This window comes from Hibiscus syriacus, unplaced genomic scaffold, assembly GCF_006381635.1.
Source record: "Hibiscus syriacus cultivar Baekdansim isolate YM2019G1 unplaced genomic scaffold, ASM638163v2 tig00110949_pilon, whole genome shotgun sequence".
NCBI classification, from domain to species: domain Eukaryota; kingdom Viridiplantae; phylum Streptophyta; class Magnoliopsida; order Malvales; family Malvaceae; genus Hibiscus; species Hibiscus syriacus.
The window spans coordinates 369543-388474 of NW_024062929.1; positions in this window are offsets into that span (position 1 = coordinate 369543).

The window sequence follows — 18932 nt, forward strand, 5'->3', positions numbered from 1 at the left end:
GTAGGTATATGCAATGACTTGTGGGTTTGTTGCCATTTTGTCCAAGGTTTGAACTCGTTCCCTCAATGTGATTTGTTTTGTTATCACTAATTAGCGTTTTCCTATCAATTAGAGTCGAGCAAAACTCGACTATATTCGAAAAACCAGTTTTTTTAGTCAACTCGGATTAACTTCGAGTTGTAACTTCATAAACTCAACTAGAAAAATTTTTAAGTTTAAATCGAGTTGTATTTTACAACTCGAAAAACTCGAAGTTTTTAATAATTATTACATTGATTTTCAAGTTTGAGTCGAGTCCGTTGATTCTTATGATATATGTATATCGCATATGAAAAAAATATGAATATATATATATATATAATCATTTAAATTGTAATCAAATGATATTATATTATTATAAATATTTACAATGAATTTAAAAAGAAACTTAAAAATTTGACTTGACTCGAATTTTAGAAATTTTATTTGAAAAATATTTCAAATCAACTTTGAGTTATAAAATAAGTCGTCAATTCGAATAACTTAATTTTTTGATTCAATTTAACTCGTCTCGTTCGAACGCTCACCCTTGTTCGTGCTTTGTACATGTAAGCATTTAAAGCTCATTGTTGTTGGGTGTGAAATGAGTTTTTTCTTTCTAAAACATATTTCTTCAAAATTTAACTCTTGAAAATCAGAAATATATGTCGTAGGAAACTATGTTTTTGTTAGATATGGGTTTCTTTATTTCTTTTAACTCTTGAATTTTAATTATGTATCAAACTGAATCAACTGAAAAAAAAGAAACTTACTAAAATGGTTATTTATTTATTTTATATCAATTTATAAATATTTTTTAATTTTAAATATTATTTTATAAAAATTTTAAGGGTTAACTACACGAGTGATCACTTATGTTTGTGTTTTGTCCACTTTTGGCCACTGATTTCAAAATACATAAGATATTGTCACCTTCGTTCTTATTTAATTAAGATGTGGTCACACGACTTAACTGCAGTTAAATATTTTTCCATAATCACACATTCAGTCCCTGTTATTTACATATCCTCACAATGTAGTCATACTTTCAATAAATTAAAATAAATTTAATCGCCCAATCGAATGATGCCACTATAATTGGTACCACATGTCGTGTCATGTGTCATCATTCTATTGGAAGACTAACTTTATTTTAATTTAACAAAGCAAAGTAAATTGGTGGAAAATAAATTATTAAATTAAAATAAAGTTAGTCTTCCAACCGAATGGTGAAACGTGGCATGACACATGGCACCAGTGACACGTGACATCATTTGATTGGAGGATTATATTCATTTTAATTTATTAAAAGTATGACTAAATTGAGAGAATATATAAATAATAGAGACCAAATGTGTGATTATACCAAAATATCACGTCACTTAATTTGTTAACTGTTGATGACAGTTAACCTGTAGTGACCACATCTTAAATAAATAAAAACAAAAATGACTATATCTTAATTAAATAAATTTTCCTATTTTAATAATTAAATATTTGTCAGTAAAAAATAATTTTCCTATTTTAGCCCTCAAATTTTAATTTTTTTAATTAACCAGCCCAAGTCCAATTGTTACATTGTATATTACTAAAAGAAAAATAAAAGCACATTTAATTAAGCATATGTTAGATTACACGTGTTTGGTTGATTTTTTCTTTCTTTTTTAACTTTTTACTGCACAAGTATTTGACAACGTAGAAAAATAAAATAAAAAATAAGAAAAAACAGCCAAACAATAGAAAATTTGAAAACAGTTAAAAATTATTTTTGAATAAATATTCTTATATTTATTTTAATTTAATAAAAATTATTTATCTAATGACAAATATTTAATATATTTCTAATGATAATATTTTTAATAACTAATTTTTTAAAGAGAAAATAACCTTAGTGACCAAAAATGCCTTATAATATACGATTTTAACAAACTTTTTTTGGATTTGCCAAAATGACCAACTAAATCGCAATGCGATAGATAATTCGCAACGCGATCTCCGGTATCGCAAATCAGTTTCCAGATTCGCAACGCGATTCTGACTATCGCATTACGATTTTCCAAATTCGCGTTGCGATTTTCCGACTATCGCAATGCGAATATGTAAATCGCAATGCGAATATGTAAATCGCAATGTGATTATGACTATCGCAATGCGATTCTGACTATCGCAACGCGATTCTGACTATCGCAACGAGATTCTGACTATCGCAACGAGATTCTGACTGTCGCAACACTGAATTTCAAATTCGTAACAGGTTTTAGTTTCGCAACACAAATATTTTGGGTATATAACTACGCAGTAGAAGCAACTCATAACTTAAATCCCTAAATCGCAACTCATTCCATCTCCATCTATCACTCTCTCCGGCGACATCCGTTCCTATATCCAACGACATCCTTCCCCATCCGGTAACAAGTTTTAGTTTCGCAGCTCGTTTGTTTAGTAAATTAATTTACAATAATGAAATCATCTAATGTTGATCATGTTTAGATAGATTTGTGTTTTGGACGGTCATGGGAGAATGTTCATGTTGTTTTACAATATATGCCTTTACCCATGAATCTTCAACTAAAATTGTCATTAAAAAAGTTAACTTATGAAACTCTAATGTTACGTGTTGCAAATAAATTGAATTTAGAGCCCTTAAGTGGATTTAGGCAATCTTATCAGAGAAAAGGTAAAGTTTATTTGTTAACCGACAATGAAGATGTTGAACGATTCATTGGTTACATTAGTGTTTCGTAAAATGATGTTACATTGTATGTTGTTGAACCTAGAAGTAGTGAAGTTGGGTCAGTAGCGGGTAGTAATCAACTAAGATTTTCAACCCAGTTTATGGTGCTCAAAATTTAATGGTTCCACCACAATTTCATCACAAAGCAAATTTTGTTTCACCACATTTCCAATACCAAACACAATCTCAAAACCCACAACCTTTCCCTAATCCAAATCCCAATCAACTTTCAGCACCAAATTCTGATTTTCGTATTAACCAATTAGACGATGATGAGCCAACAGAAAAAATTGTGAGTACTAGTCGGTATTCGAAATTTGATCTTTGTCAGTACCCGGACTTTGATCTTGGTCAATACTCGGATTTTGATGATGTTTCAGAAGAAGAAACAGACCCTGCGTGTAATGATTTTGATATTGGTCAATACCCGAATTTTGATGATGAAACAGCCGCTGCTGAGGAAGATGTTGTTGATGATAATGAGGAGGAAGTTATGACTGTGAATGAACATGTTGAACATCCATTCTGTGATTCATATAACCCTGAAGAATAAAAAAAAATCCCCGAAGAAAAGTCAATGAAGAAAATGCCACGGGAGTATAACTGGAATATGCCAGAATTACTTCAGATACCGGAAGAAGAGTTGGTAAAAATAGCAGTTGATTGTTGTACAAAAATTATTCGTATCAAGAAAGATGATTGTTTTTATACAAAGGAAGACTGGAAGATAGCTTTGTATACGAAATGTGTGGAAGATGGCTATCAACTAAAAGTTAACAAATCAAGCAAAGATCGTTTCGAAACAAGGTGTATGATTGACAAAAACTGTACGTGGCATATGATTGCAAAGAGGATGTAAGATTGTGAAATGTTTCAAGTTAGGACTTTTATTGATAAACATACATGTTCAAGAACCCAAGTTTTTCCTCACCATAGACGGGCAAACAAAAAGGTGTTGGGTGGTTTTCTGGCTGAGTTAGTGTTTTTGAATGGCAGGGTATATCGGGGTCATGAAATTATGACTGACATGAATGCTCGGTTCAAGATTAGTATCTCATATTCTCAAGCTTGGAGAGCCAAATGTTATGCCTTGGAATTGTTGAGGGGGTCGCCAGAAGCATCGTTTGCCCAACTGCCGGCTTATTGTCACAATTTAAAGCTGAAAAATCCTGGGTCGGTAACTCATATCAAAACAGATAGAGATGGATGCTTTGAGTTGCTGTTTATCGCCATTGGTGCTGCGGTTAGTAAATCAATATAATTTTGTTGACTCATTTTTGTTAGTTACATGCATTTCACATTTAAATGATTATATTTCTTGTGTATATGATTTTGTAGATTCATTCGTTTATTACTTGCATGCGCCCAGTTATTATAGTTGACGGAGCACATTTAAAAGGTCGATACCTTGGAGTAAAGTTATTAGCAGTAGCCATGGATGCTAACAATGGGATACTGCCAATAGCTTACGGGGTTGGCAAATCTGAAACCTCTGATTCATGGACATGGTTTATGGGGCATCTTAGGGATTGCATAGGTCCTATTAGCAATCTGACAATCATATCTGACAGGGCAAACTCAATTGACAATGTTGTTAGAAGGTGTTTCTCAGATGCTTTTCATGGACTTTGTGGTGTTCATTTATATAGAAATCTAAAATCAAGGTCTGCTGGTATAAAAAATCACAAATGGACATACTGGAAGGCTGTAAAAGCTTATCGGGAAGTGGATTTTAATAAGCATATAAATTGTTTAAGACGTGTTTTGCCTCAGTGTGCTAAAAAACTAGAAGATGTCGGGTTTGAAAGATGGTCAAGAGTACATCAACTTGGAGCAAGATATGGTTTCATGACGTCTAATAGTGCAGAATCAATCAACGCTCTAAGTCGTCATTCTCGGAAATTACCCATTACTATGTTAATGGAGTTTTTTTGAGCCTCTATTCAACAGTGGTACTACAAGAAAAGAAACCATGCATGTATTATTTCTTTAAATTCGTAACTTATCATATATTTTACTAAGTATTATTTATTTAAATTTACAGGAACATTGGAACATTGTGTTACACCATGGACTGAAAAAAAGATAACGAAACGTGTTGTGAAGTCAACGTCATGGAGAGTTGAACCATGTTCAAACACTTTGTTTGAAGTACTGGATAATAACTTAAATGGGCTTGTCGATCTAAATGCAAAGACGTGTAGTTGTATGAAATGGCAAACTTCTGGTTATCCGTGTGGGCATGTTATAAAAGTTGCTCTTCATCTAAACCAAGATGATTCAAGCGCATACGCTATGGATTGCTACACTACAGAAGTATATCGACAGACTTATGTCGAGATTATCTACCCTATTCCACATCCTTCTGAGTGGGACATACCAGATGACTTACAAACAGTTTTGCCACCAGCCATGGACAGAAGGCTACCTGTCCGACCAAAAAGTCACGATCGAATACCGTCTAAGGGTGAAGAGAAGAAGAGATCGACATGTAGTCGGTGTAAGGAAAGTGGTCATACAAGGTTGACATGTGGATCACTAGTGCCATCACAATCATATTTTCCTCTACCAAAATATGGATCCTCATCAAAATCCAAAGCTCATATGGTGTCAAGAAAAAGGCAATCAAAATCGCAATCAAAATCAAAATCAAAATCACATTTTGGGACTATTAACTTAGGTGATTTTTAAATGCAAACGTTGTATTATGTGTAAACTTTTAACATTTTCAGTTAGGCATGTATTAGTAACTTGAGTTTGAATATTGCTATGATCTGTTCAGTTGTTATCACTTATTACACATTCATTTGAATATCGCAACGCGAATTTGACTATTATGTGTATTTTATGTGTAAACTTTTAACATTTTCAGTTAGGCATGTATTAGTAACTTGAGTTTGAACATTGCTATGATATGTTCAGTTATTATCACTTATTACACATTCATTTGAATATCGCAACGCGAATTTGACTATCGCAACGCGAATTTGATTATCGCAACTCAAAAATCGCAACGCGAATTTTACTATCGCAACACGAATATGACTATCGCAACGCAAAAATCGCAACGCGAATTTGACTATCGCAACTCGAATTGACTTTCGCGTTGCGATTTTGGCTTTCGCATTGTGATTTTGAGTTTAGCGTTGCGAAAGTGTACCTCCAGCAGGTCTTTTGCCTTCAATATGATGCAGATTGAAATCAACAAATCAACTTTTACATTTCAATCAATTAAACAAGCATTTAATATCAAGATATTATATTGTACTTACCTTATAAATCGGTACCAAGTCGATTAATTAATGTCTTTGCAATGAACCTTAAACCTTAAACCCTAAACCTTAAACTCTAAACCATTAATCTGATTATATAACATGGGTTAAGTTATGCACATGAAGGTTTGTGTTAATACATTAATATCATAATATGAATGTTACATTATGGGTTGGCTTCACATGTGTTTCAGCACCAACAAATGTAATAGTGCTTGAATATTCATTGTCAAATGATTAAAAGTATTTAGGACGTATATTGATCAGTCGAGGTAACGTCAAATTCAACATTGAAAAAATTTAACGAAAAAACTATTAAATGACCGAAAATGTACTATAAAAACAAAAGAATACGTGTCATATGAACAAAATTAATAAAAACTAAAAAGAAGTAAATATGTGATATAAGAACGTAAATATAATTAACATATATATCACTATTATTATATATGAATAGTAATTTGGTTTGATCAATGAAAATTATTAATATGTTTAGTCAACATTATTCTGGATTACTTTCCATTTTATCATACTGAATAATAAATTGAAATTTCTCAAAAATCATGTGAAAGAAATGGAAAATTAACATTTCAGTCCCCCAAAGCAACCCCTTGAATACGGTCTCCTTTAAACCCCTAATGTTATATAGCCTTGAACCTCATCTCTCTTAAATCCCAAAACCAGCTAATAATGTCCCTCCAACGCCAGAACCATTCTTCCTCCTTCCCTTCTTGCTTCCGCCCCGCCTCCTACACCTTCAAAGAGTCTCCACCGCCTCCGCAAACCGCTGGTAAAACTAACCTTACAACAAGTTTCTACCACACAAATCTTGGCTTTTCTCCCTCACCTGGTCTCGTACCTTCCTTGGTTGCTCTATCATCATCAACCTCTACCCTTCCTCTCATTTCTCTCACTCTTCGCCTCTCTCTCTCCCTTCATTACCTTCCTCCTACACCCTCCGTTTTCATCTTCTTATCAAACCCTTCGTTTTTTGGAAGAAATATGGGAACAAAAAGCTTAGCACCGCCACCACCGCCAACCTCCATGTCTTCTGGGACTTTTCCAGGGCCAAATTTGGACCCGGTCCAGAACCCGAATCTGGATTCTATATCGTTATCGTTTTTTATCGGGATATGATATTTCTCGTCGGTGATTCTACCAAAGAAGCTTACGCCAAAACCAAAGCTCGAATTCAAACCCCCGGGAAAGCCCAAGCTCTTGTTTCGAGAAGGGAACACCTGTTTAGCAACAAATTGTACACTACAAAAGCCAGTTTTGCCGGCAAAAGGAGAGAAATTTCGATCGAATGTAGGGTAAACGATGATACAGAGTTTTTTTTCCGCGTCGACAAGGAAAGGGTATTGCAAATAAAGTTGTTGAAATGGAAATTTAGAGGCAACGAGAAGATTCAAGTCGATGAGGTCTCGATTCAAATCTCGTGGGACATGTATAACTAGTTGTTTGATCGGGATTTGAACAATGGGCATGTGTTTTTCGTGTTTAAGTTTGAGGATGAAGATGAAGGCTCTGAAGTTCTCAAACAAGTCAACAATTTCCCACATTGTCGAGATACTATAAGATGATCGGACAAGCTACACATAAAACAAGCGGACTTGTGCAGTTCAAAGCATATCTTTTTCGGCCTTTTGGCTAAGATTCGAGTTTGAATCGAGCTCAAAATCGAGTTTTAATTGAGCTCGAGGATCGAGTTCGAATTTTGAGCTTTAATTGAGCTCTTGAAATATTTTTGACTTCGAGCTTTTTTGAGTTGAGTTTCAATAATATATTTTGAGTTCGAGCTGAGTTTGATAATTTTTAGCTCACGAGTTTTCGAGTCGAGTCGAGCTTACTATTATAGTTTTTGAGTTTGAGTTGAGTTCAGTAATATTCGAACTCGATTCGACTCGTTTACACCCCTAGTGGCAACACCTAATTAGCTGGAATATTTTTTAAAATAAAAATATTAAAAAATTCCGACGAACTCTAACAATGTTAAAAAAATTCTAAAAATTATTATTTTTTAATTTGAGAGCATAAAAATAATTAGATGTGGTATTCAATTTTTACGTAAAAGTAAATAATTTTAATAATTTAACCATTTAATATATTATAGGCTTATTATATAAATAGTCCCTTGAAATATTCTTTATGTTGACTTTAGATATCTGAAGTATTTTTTTTGGTTAAGAAATTTAACTATCGTTTCCATTTTTCATCCCATCTGTTAAATTATGACATGTCAAACAAAGAAGACCACATAACTGGAGATCCATGTGAAATAAATGAAAAAAAAACAAAACAAAACAAAAGGGGTGTAAATGATTAAAAAAAGAATTTAATATAAAATAAGTGTTTACACTATATTATTTTACTCGTTTAGATGACTAAATTATTTTTTTGGTTAATCCATGTGTCTAACGCTACAAAAGTTATCGTTTAAGTGTCTCGACTTATCGTTAAATTTTTTAGTTAAGTGGCACGTGCCACATTTATATAAATATTGAATTTTTTTAAATGAAAAAATTAAAATTATATATATATTTAAAAAAGCCCAAAAGTTTCTCAAGTCTTAAAAAATCTAAAACTTTGAAAACTCTAATTTCAATCCCTATGATTACGTCGGTCGTCACGGTTGTTGTCGATTGAATCTCCACCCGACGACAAGCCAAACTTGACAATCCATAACCCAAAAACCCGAAGTCCTTGACAAAGAAAACGGTGAACCCAAAATCCCATAATCACAACATCCAAACGATCTGATAGAGCACACGACAAGAAGGGTGACGACAGTTAACAAGGGAGATGCTAAGGGTGGCAAAGGTGATGGAGGTCGTGGCTGTCAATGGAAATACTAAGGCTAGGGTTACGGATTTTAGGGATATTTAGTGATTTTTTTGTAACTTTTTCTTAAAATAAATTTTTTAAAATTATTTGAATATGACACGTGTTAATTAATGAAATTTTTAACACTATTGCCATCAAGACACTTAAAATGGTAATATTTATAATGTTAGGTACCCATGTTTATTAAAAAAATTTAAACACCTAAATAAGAAAAATGGTATAATTTGAGTATTTGTTTTTGTATTAAGCCTGCAAAATAGTGTATGTAGGTCAAAGGGAGTCGATCTTGTTTTGTTAATGGAGAGCGACTGTTGAAAGCAAAATGAAAATTAACAACAACGACAGTAGGAATCGAACCCACGATCTTCTGACTCGAAGTGAGACGCGGTCATATGAAAATCTAGGTTAGCCTGTTTTTATTAATTTCAGCTTTTAGGATAAACTATAGTGTAGTACCTAAATTATTACTTTTGTTTCGTTTTGGTATGCAAACTTTATTTTTTTAAATCATACCTAATGTTTAGTTTAAGTTTCATTTTGGTATTCATCGTTAAAAACTTAACAGTGATTTTAACGTGCCACCATAAGATAATGTCATATCATTATTGAAAAAAATAATAAAAATGGACACATCAACAATTCTATTAAGTATTTAACAGCATGATACCAAAATGAAACCTAAACTAAATGTTAGGTATGATTTTAAGAAAAAAAATGGAATGCTAAAATGGAACAAAAATAATAATTTAAGTATTAAACATGTAGTTTACCCTTTATTTTAACTTACCTTTATTTCAATTGAACATAAATAATATGTTCAAAGTTTGTAGATGTGTGAGACCATATGTTTATAATCATATTCAATTTTTCACAAGTTTTTAGAAATCAAAAAGTATGAATAACATGTGAAATTCATTAGAAGGATTCACCAGCTCTAATATTCTTGTTTCTTTTTATCCTTTGATCTAATGAAAAAGTTCAACCAAGTTTGTAGTAACTAAAACACTATTATCATTTACGAACAAGGGCATCAAAGCAATCTGATCTTACTTGTTGGGTTGCCCCAAGAATTTTACCACCAGCATCACATATCTCTTGGCTTCCACTGCATTATTGGAGAAGCCATAAATAGGTCGACAGGATTTTAGCTGCCCTTGAGATCCTTTTATATTTTGAAAAGCTTCTTATTCTAGGACTGTTGCTATCCACCAAGATTCTTTTGATATTGAAATTGTCATTGCAAGTTAATTGAACCTACCATAGGATGTTAATGGCTGGGATCATCTTATAATCACATTGATAGCTCATCGTGAACTCTTTGGTAGGAGAGACGTTGATCATGCATTCTTTGCTGGAGTTGTTGCTGCTGAAATTTCATCTTGATCGATACTTTTTCGATCGAGAAGTAATGCTCACTCATCATATCAACTGTTGATGAAAAATTATGATGATAACAATTATTGACAGTTCACCCTCTTGATTTGGACGAAGAATCGCAACCATTGATTCTATGAAAGAGGTGGATAACAGGTGATCTAGGGAAGATGACGAACAATAAGAGTTTAGATCCTAGTAGAAAGAGAGAAAGGAATCATTTCTTCTATTTTGCATTGTAGTTTATATACTTTCCTTTAGTGTTGTTGCCAAGCCGATTATTTTTGGATTGATAGGGTGAGCAGATATGATCATCATATAGTAAATTTAATTAATGACAGAATTGACAATGATCATGCCAAATGATTGTAACAGTTTAAAGGATATAAAATTTTAGATGCTGTCAGAAACTTCGAAAGTCTCAATATTCAAAACAACATGAATATAATCTTAAAACAATATATGAAAAGAGGTGCAACAATATTCAAAACAAAATATTAAACATAACCCTGAGAATTAACAACTCTTATATACATTTTGACTTTTTTAAGAGCATGGTTTTCAGAACCGGACCGGTTAGTGAACCGGTCTGACCGGTCGGAAGAATCGGACGACGTCATAATTATTTAAAAAATTAAATAAAAATACCAAAAATATTTAATAAAAAATAATTTTTTATATCACAAGTCATATTCAAAGCAAGTCATAACATATATAAGTTAAAAACCATAAAATCAAGTGAAACAAAATGATTCAAATTAATTATAACATAATATTTAAGGTAAAACATATTGAATAATAAATATAATTATATAACTATAATTAAAAAATAAATTTGGGGCTAAAAAAATCATAACAAAATGATATTGTTTGGTTTAATTTTTTTTAAAAACAATCACACATGGCTAAGAAACATAGAAGAACATCCCAAAAGTCTAAAGAGTAAAAATATGAGAACAAAACAATCTCACATGGCTAAGAAACATAGAAGAGCATCCCAAAAGTCTAAAGAGTAAAAATATGAGAACAAAACAATCTCACATGGCTAAGAAACATAGAAGAGCATCCCAAAAGTCTAAAGAGTAAAAATATGAGAACAAAACAATCCCACATGGTTAAGAAACATAGAAGAGCATCCCAACTAACTTCTATAAATAATAGAGGTAATTTGGCATTCAAAATCATGGAACCTTTTGGTGAGCATTGATTGAACTATTCTTTTACTTCAATCAAGCTCGAATTTTAGGCTTCAATCGAGCTTCTAATTTTTTTGAGTTTAAGCCTTTTCGAGTTTAAGTTTCAATATTATATTTCGAGTTTGAGTTGAACTTGATAATTTCTAGCTCGTGAGTTTGAGTCGAGTTGAGCTTACTTTTAAAGTTTTCAAGTTCGAGTCGAGCTCAGCAATACTCGAGTTCGACTTGGCTCGTTTAACAAATGACGTCGTTTGGTTTAATTTAAAAAAAAAACAAAATTGACGGTTTTTTCCGGTTTTCAGTCGGTCCGGTTCGAACAGTTTAGCGGTTTCGGCCGGTTCACTAGTAGCGGTTTAACCGGTATAGATTGAATCGGACTAGACAGTAATTTCCGATTGAACCGACCGATCCGGTCCGATTTTCAAAACACTGCTTAAGAGATAGAAACTATTCAAATATTTATGTATGATTAACGCCAGTAGTTTATACTTTGATGTGATCTCAAGTAGGACACACAGCTTTTGTCAAATACCTGAAAAAGGATGATAACGAGTTAAATAAACTTTCAAATGCCCAAAATTACAACAAACATAATTATTTGAAATAAGAAAAACAATAAATTACATCAGTTTACTTTTATTAAGAAAAATATTTTTCCTTCCTTTTTAATGTAATTTCGACATGTAATCGATATTTAATCATATTATAAATATAATAAATGTAATATCCCCTGTATAATTTGAGAATCAAATAGACATAATACATTACATTCGAAATTGTTCCACGTAAAAATAGAAATGAATTTCGGCCAACTTGTGATGGATTGAGGGGATGGGTGAGGTAGGGTGAACATAACTCGACTTGAAAAATCAATTTTTTGAGTTGACTCAACTCGAATTAACTTCGAGTTGTAAAATATGACTTATCAACTCGAATAACTCAAAACTTTTTTACTCTACTCGATTGAACGCTCACCCTTAGGCGGGGGCAACCATCCTCCTTGAGAAATTAAAATTATCATAGAATTTAAATTGTTTTTATGTATTTTATATTGAAAATATGTTTTTTCACCCCTTGAAATTTTAGAAGTTCAAGTTTGGCCTCTTAACATAATATTTTGTGCCCATCCTTAGAGCCAATAAGATGTATTTCATTTCATCCATATAATAAATTCGAATAATTTTATCTAAAATTAATAGTATATTGAACTCATTTAGTAGTCTTAGTGATTAAAAGGATTATTATTTTATCTGATATCAAATGATATGATCTGGTTTGATGTCCCGAATCATATACGTAGTTGCCCGATCGTAATTCTAGTAAGAAATCTCCTAGTGCTAAATTAAACTCCAAAATTGCATAAATATAAGCATAAGAATGAAATGATAAGAAATAATAATTGAAATTGATGGAATGGAAGGATTGATGAAGTTGTTTGAAGGTGAAGGAAGAGTGAGGGTTGTTGTGGATTAATGATAATGAAGGTAGATGGTGAAGTATGAATGGTGTTGTCGTGGCGAGTGGTATAAAGTTAAAACGGATTGTGCCCCTCTAACTATATAAGAGTTAGGAACCAATAATATAATAAGGTGGGAGTGAAGTGGGGGATATGGAATGCGACCCACTAGCTATAAAAGAGCTAGGTAGCAAGGATATAATGAAAATAAATCAACGAAAAATAAATGGTTAGAACAAGTAAAGAAATTGTAAATACAAAAATGGTGCAAATATAACCTTTGATTTTTTTAAGATGAAAGAACTACTTCATTTCTCTTTCAACTTTGCTTTGTATTTTTTTTCTTTTTTCGAAACTTTTTTTGAACTAACCCGGGAGAGATAATTTCACAATCTCACTAAATCAACCTATGCTCTGATACCAAATGATATGATCATGATTTTGTGTCTGAGTCATATATGTTGTTGTCCGATCATGATTCTAGTAAGCGACTTATTTGTAACTTGAATTCTTGAAAAATAACGCTGGGAAGAAATGATAAATAGATATGAAAGTGATTGTTGATGCTTGATATAAATAAGATCAAATAAAGGAAATGATAAGGATGGTTGTTAGGATTGTAAAGGTGGAAAAGGTAGTAATATGGTAAGTGATGGATTTATAGTTTATTAGAAATGAAATAGTGAAGTAGGTCGTGATGATATTGGCATGGATTTTGTAGGAATTAAAGGAAGGTGAATTGTGACCTACTAGCTATATAGATCTAGGAACCAACAATATAAAATGATGGATTGAAATGATAAGGGTGAAACGTGACCCACTAGCTATAGAAGAGCTAGGAACCAACCTATAAACAAAATGGAGAAATACCACAAAACAATTTTGAAGCTGATAAAGTTCTCAAAAGAACTATCAAAAAGTGCAACTCTCAAAGGGGTATTTTATAAATCAAATTGTCATATGTATGATAGTTAAGTCTAGCTCCACTTAGTTTCTCACTAAAATAGGCTATAGTGCATTACATTCCATTTCAAAAGTTAGATTAAAATCTGGTAAAGCATGTAAAGGAGCATGTATTAAACACTCTTTAATGTTATTAAAATACTTCTCTTATTCTTCCCCCAAAAGAAGTTAGAATTATTCTTAATAACACTTGTTAATGGGGCGGCTATAGTGCTGAAGTTGGAGACGAATCTCTGGTAAAAAACATGCGAGTCCGCGGAAGCTTCTTACTTGTAAAATATTTGTTGGTTGTGCCCACTCTTTTATGACTTTAACCTTCTCTTTATCAACCTCCAAGCCTAAGGAACTCACAACAAAACCTAGAAAAACAACTTTGTCATAACAAAACGTACACTTTTGTAAATTAGCAAACAACTTGTCCTTTCTTAAAACCAACAAAGCTGACCTCAAATGTTGAACATGTTCTTCCATTGATTTACTATAGACTAGGATGTCATTAAAGTAAACAACACAAAACTTTCCCAAAAAATGGTCTAAGAACATGGTTCATTAACCTTATGAAAGTAATTGGTACATTAGTAAGGCCAAATGGCATAACCAACCACTCGTAAAGTCCTTGCTTTGTTTTAAACACTTTTTTCCATTCATCACCTTCCCGTATCCTTATTTGGTGGTAACCACTCTTAAGATCAATATTTGAAAAGAGGTTAAAACCACTAAGCTCATCTAACATATCATTCAAACGGGGAATGGGGTGACGATACTTTACCGAATCTTATTTATCGCTTAACAGTCCATACATATGCGCCAAGTTTCATCTTTCTTTCGCACAAGTAAAACCGGTACAACACATGGACTAAGGCTCTCCCTCACGTAGCATTTTTCCATCAATTTGACCACTTGCCTTTGTAACTCCTTAGATTCCACAAGATTGCTTTGGTAAGTTGGTTGGTTAGGAATGACGGCACCGGGAACAAAGTCTATTTGGTGTTCAATGCCACAGATTGGTTACAACCCACTTGGTATCTTCTCCGGAAATAGTTCATCAAATTCTTGCAACAAAGATACAATAGAAGAAGGCAAAGTGTGATCAAATTAGTTTGTGTTCAATAACAATAAACTTTCCTTGTACAGCGAGTACAAATAATTCGTCACTTACCTTTGTAACTCCTTGGTTTTCTCAGGATAGCTTCGGTAAGATGGTCGGTTAGGAATGACAGCACCGAGAATAAAGTCTATTTGTTGTTCAATGCCACAGATTGGTGGCAGCCACTTGGTATCTCCTCCGAAAATAGTTCATCAAATTCTTGGAACAAAGATATAATAGAAGAAGGCAAAGTGTGATCAAGTTGGTTAGTGTCCAATAAACTTTCCTTATACATGAGTATAAGTAATTACTTTCCCGACATCAAACACTTCATCAACTATGTTTCTTTGGTAAGAACACTTATTTTTAGTCCCTCACTTTGCTCACTCTATTTTGTTTTTGCCTTCATTCTTGTCTCTCTCTTTGGCTCTTTCAAAACTCTCTCTTATGTGGATTTGGTATTTGTGAACTTGTTTTGGGGAAAGTGGAGCTAGAGTAATCTTTTTTGATTTGTGGGTGAATGTATACCAGTTGGTATACTCTTCATGCACAAATACATATCGAACTGCCATAACATCCCAAGTAAAAGATAACCAGCGTGCATTGGAACAATGTCACAAATGACCTCGTCTTTATACTTTCCAATGAAGAAAGTAATAAGGACTTGTTTGGTCACCTTGAGTTCACCTCTATCATTGAGTCACTGCAACTTGTAGGTATGTGGATTCTTTTGATGTTGCTAATCTGAGCTTTTCTACCATAAGAGTGCTAGCAATATTAGTGTAACTCCCACATCAATAATGACAAAGCATACATTTCCTCCGATGTAGCATGAGTTTGGAAGATGTTCTAGCGTTGTTCGTCTCTTTCGTTGGATTGCACGCTTAGGCTCCTTTTAACAATATGGGCCTCTACTTCTGCTGCAAACTCTAATTCTTCTTCATCTTCTTATATAGAAATAACTCATTATATTCTTCTTCTTCTTGTTCTGATTAAACTTCCCCATCATCATAAAGAAACATGGTTTTGCAATTTGGGCATTGGCTTACAATATACCCTCTTCCCAAGAACTTGAAGCATTATATGTCTCGAGAACAGTTTGGAATTATCGGAGCCTTACCTTTGCTGGTTTCGGCAATGGCCTTACTTTCTTTGGGTGGTGTGCCTCTTTTATTAGGTGGTGTTGGAAGACTCCTTTTATAGAAACTTTTCCACTATCTTGATGTTGATCCCCTATAGGTTCGTGTGGCACCCTTTCGCTTGAGTTGCTTTTCCACTTTCATGGCCATATGACCATGTCTTCCATATCCACGTACTGTTGCAACTCAACCATGTTCTCAATTTCCAGATTAAGTCTTGTAATGAACCTCGCTATAGTAACTTCTCGATCCTCATTTATGCTGTTACAGATCATAGCCACTTTCATCTATTTGTAATAATCTTCAACACTCCTATTTTCTTGTGTAAGCCTTTGGAGTCAGTTGAACATCTCCCAATGGTAGTGGGTTGGAATGAAACGCCTCTGCATCACTGTCTTTATTTCGTCCCATGTTGAGATAAGACATTCACTGTTGCGCCTCCTACTAGATGTCAACTGATCCCACTAGATTAGTGCATAATCCGTAAACTCAATGGTAGCGTGTTTTACCTTTTTTTAGTTTGGAGTAATTGTGGCACTCAAAGATGTGCTCAATCTTCCTTTCCTATGCAAATTAAACTTTGGGATCTACTTTGCCTTGGAACGGTGGAATAGTGATCTTGATATTGTCGAAGTTGTCATCCACACGAGGACAAAACCTTTGAGGTCTCACGCCTTGATTCTCTTGTTGTGAGGTGTGATTTGCTTCTGGTCCCTCAACTTCTTCTCCCTCGAAATATCCTTGGTATGCATCTTCTTCATGCCCTTGCTCTCGGATTCCTTGAGTGCGCTCTTCTTCAAGAAGATCTATACGCTCATGGAGTGGCTCAAAGTCTTCCCTCAGTATTCTTGTCAACTCTCGCACCATGGCTTGCATTTGTAAGTTAGGTACTCCTCCGTATCCTTGCCCTGAAACTTGAGAATTGTCTCTTTATTATTGAGACGTAATTATAAAACAAAAGAAATATAAATCCTCACCAAACACTCCAAGGAAAAGTCACTCTACTCGTGTTTCACTCGAGATGGCTTTTACCCTTAATATGCTTTCGTGCCTTTTTCCGCTCTTTCTTTCTTTTTAAGTTATTTGAGAACTCTCTCAAGGTTTCAAGTGGTCTTGTGGCCTTTTGGCTGAATCAAGTGTGGACATTCATCCTATGTTTTCATTCATCATCCTTTCATTCATTTGCAAGCAATGCAAGGTAGCTCAAGTCATCCCTCTTTTTGGACGGTATTAAGTCCGGTTAGGATCACATCATCGAATAACTGCATCTATAAAATGCATTTACATTATCAATGGTTAATATATTTACATAATCTCTATACCTGATCCTACGTCAATTTGACTACATTTTGATTCAATACATGATTGCTGAATTGAAGTTCAGAGTAATACATAATAGATTTTTCCCAACCCTTAAAGTTACAGTCGTCCAAACAATCATAAGCTTCGAATCTAGACATTTCGACTTTTAGCCCTACGTGGAGTTATTTTCCACTTCACATTTGTGATTGGAATGTGGTTGCACTGACCGTTTATTACCAAATTTTTTAACAATATAGCCATTATTATTACGTTTATTAAAATGATAACACTATTATTTCAATGCCAAATTCTCTACCACTTTACCAAATTTTATAATCTTGACTAATATTTATATTATTCCACCAACTAGCCCAAATATTTACTACATTTTCTAACCTGGCCCACTATCATATTGATAATTAACTTTGAACGGAACTTTCTAAGCATAATGATAAAATTACCTCTTAATGTTTGTATAAATGATTATTTTAGTTCTTATTTTTTTGGAATATTTTAGTCCTAACGTTTTAATTTTTTGTCAAAATAATCATATTAGAAGAAAATCATTAGTTGACTAACATTCAAAATATATTGATGTATGATATTTTTATATGTATTTAATTACTGACGTGATATATATCACATCATTATTATAGATTTGATAGAAAATATTAACTAAATCCAAAATTGTATAATTTTTTAAATAAAATAATAAGACTAATATTTCACGTTAATCTTATAATTATAATTAATTATTATATTCACATATTATAGAAATTAATTTAACTCAAAAGTTAAAATACATCATTAACATTATTTTATACATTAAAGTCTTCATGTTTAAACGTGCAATTATTAATTTATTATAGTGTGATCTTAGTTTTGTGTGAAGCAACATAGTGTGAGGAGGAAATTAACTATTTCGGGAGTGAATCATGGTTAATGAGTGTGTATACGGTCCGGAATTAATTTATATTTTTCTAGTCAAAAAGTGCACCTTACCTACGAAAGGTACGACCTTTCGCCTTATGTCTAAACTCGGACTTTAAAAACCAAGGACACATGACATGTCAACAATTAAACACTTGTGAAAATTTTATGTCAACATGTGTTTACCATTAGTCAACTAATGATTTCGTTCAATAAGAGTATTTTAACCAAAACTGAAAACCTTTAAGATTAAAATGCTAAAAGAAAAAAATTTGAGAATGAAGTAAATAATTATGCAAACGTTAGGCAGTAATTCTGCCATTATACCAACTTTCTAGTATTTTACCATTCAAGCTGTATATATACTAGAATTTCAAACCTGACTGCCACAATCAGCTACCTGTTTTGCCCCCCACCCCCTGGAGAATCTCGAAATCTTTCCTAAAACGGTATGGAATGGGAAAAAAGGATTTACAACTTGATATGAGTAAAATGAGAAAAGTAGTATACTTAAAATGAATGAGAAGTAGTATACAACCAAAACAATTGGAAGAGTGGGTTAAGCCTAAATGTTGCCATTTTAAGTTCACCATGTCTTTGCAACCAAACCCTCATTT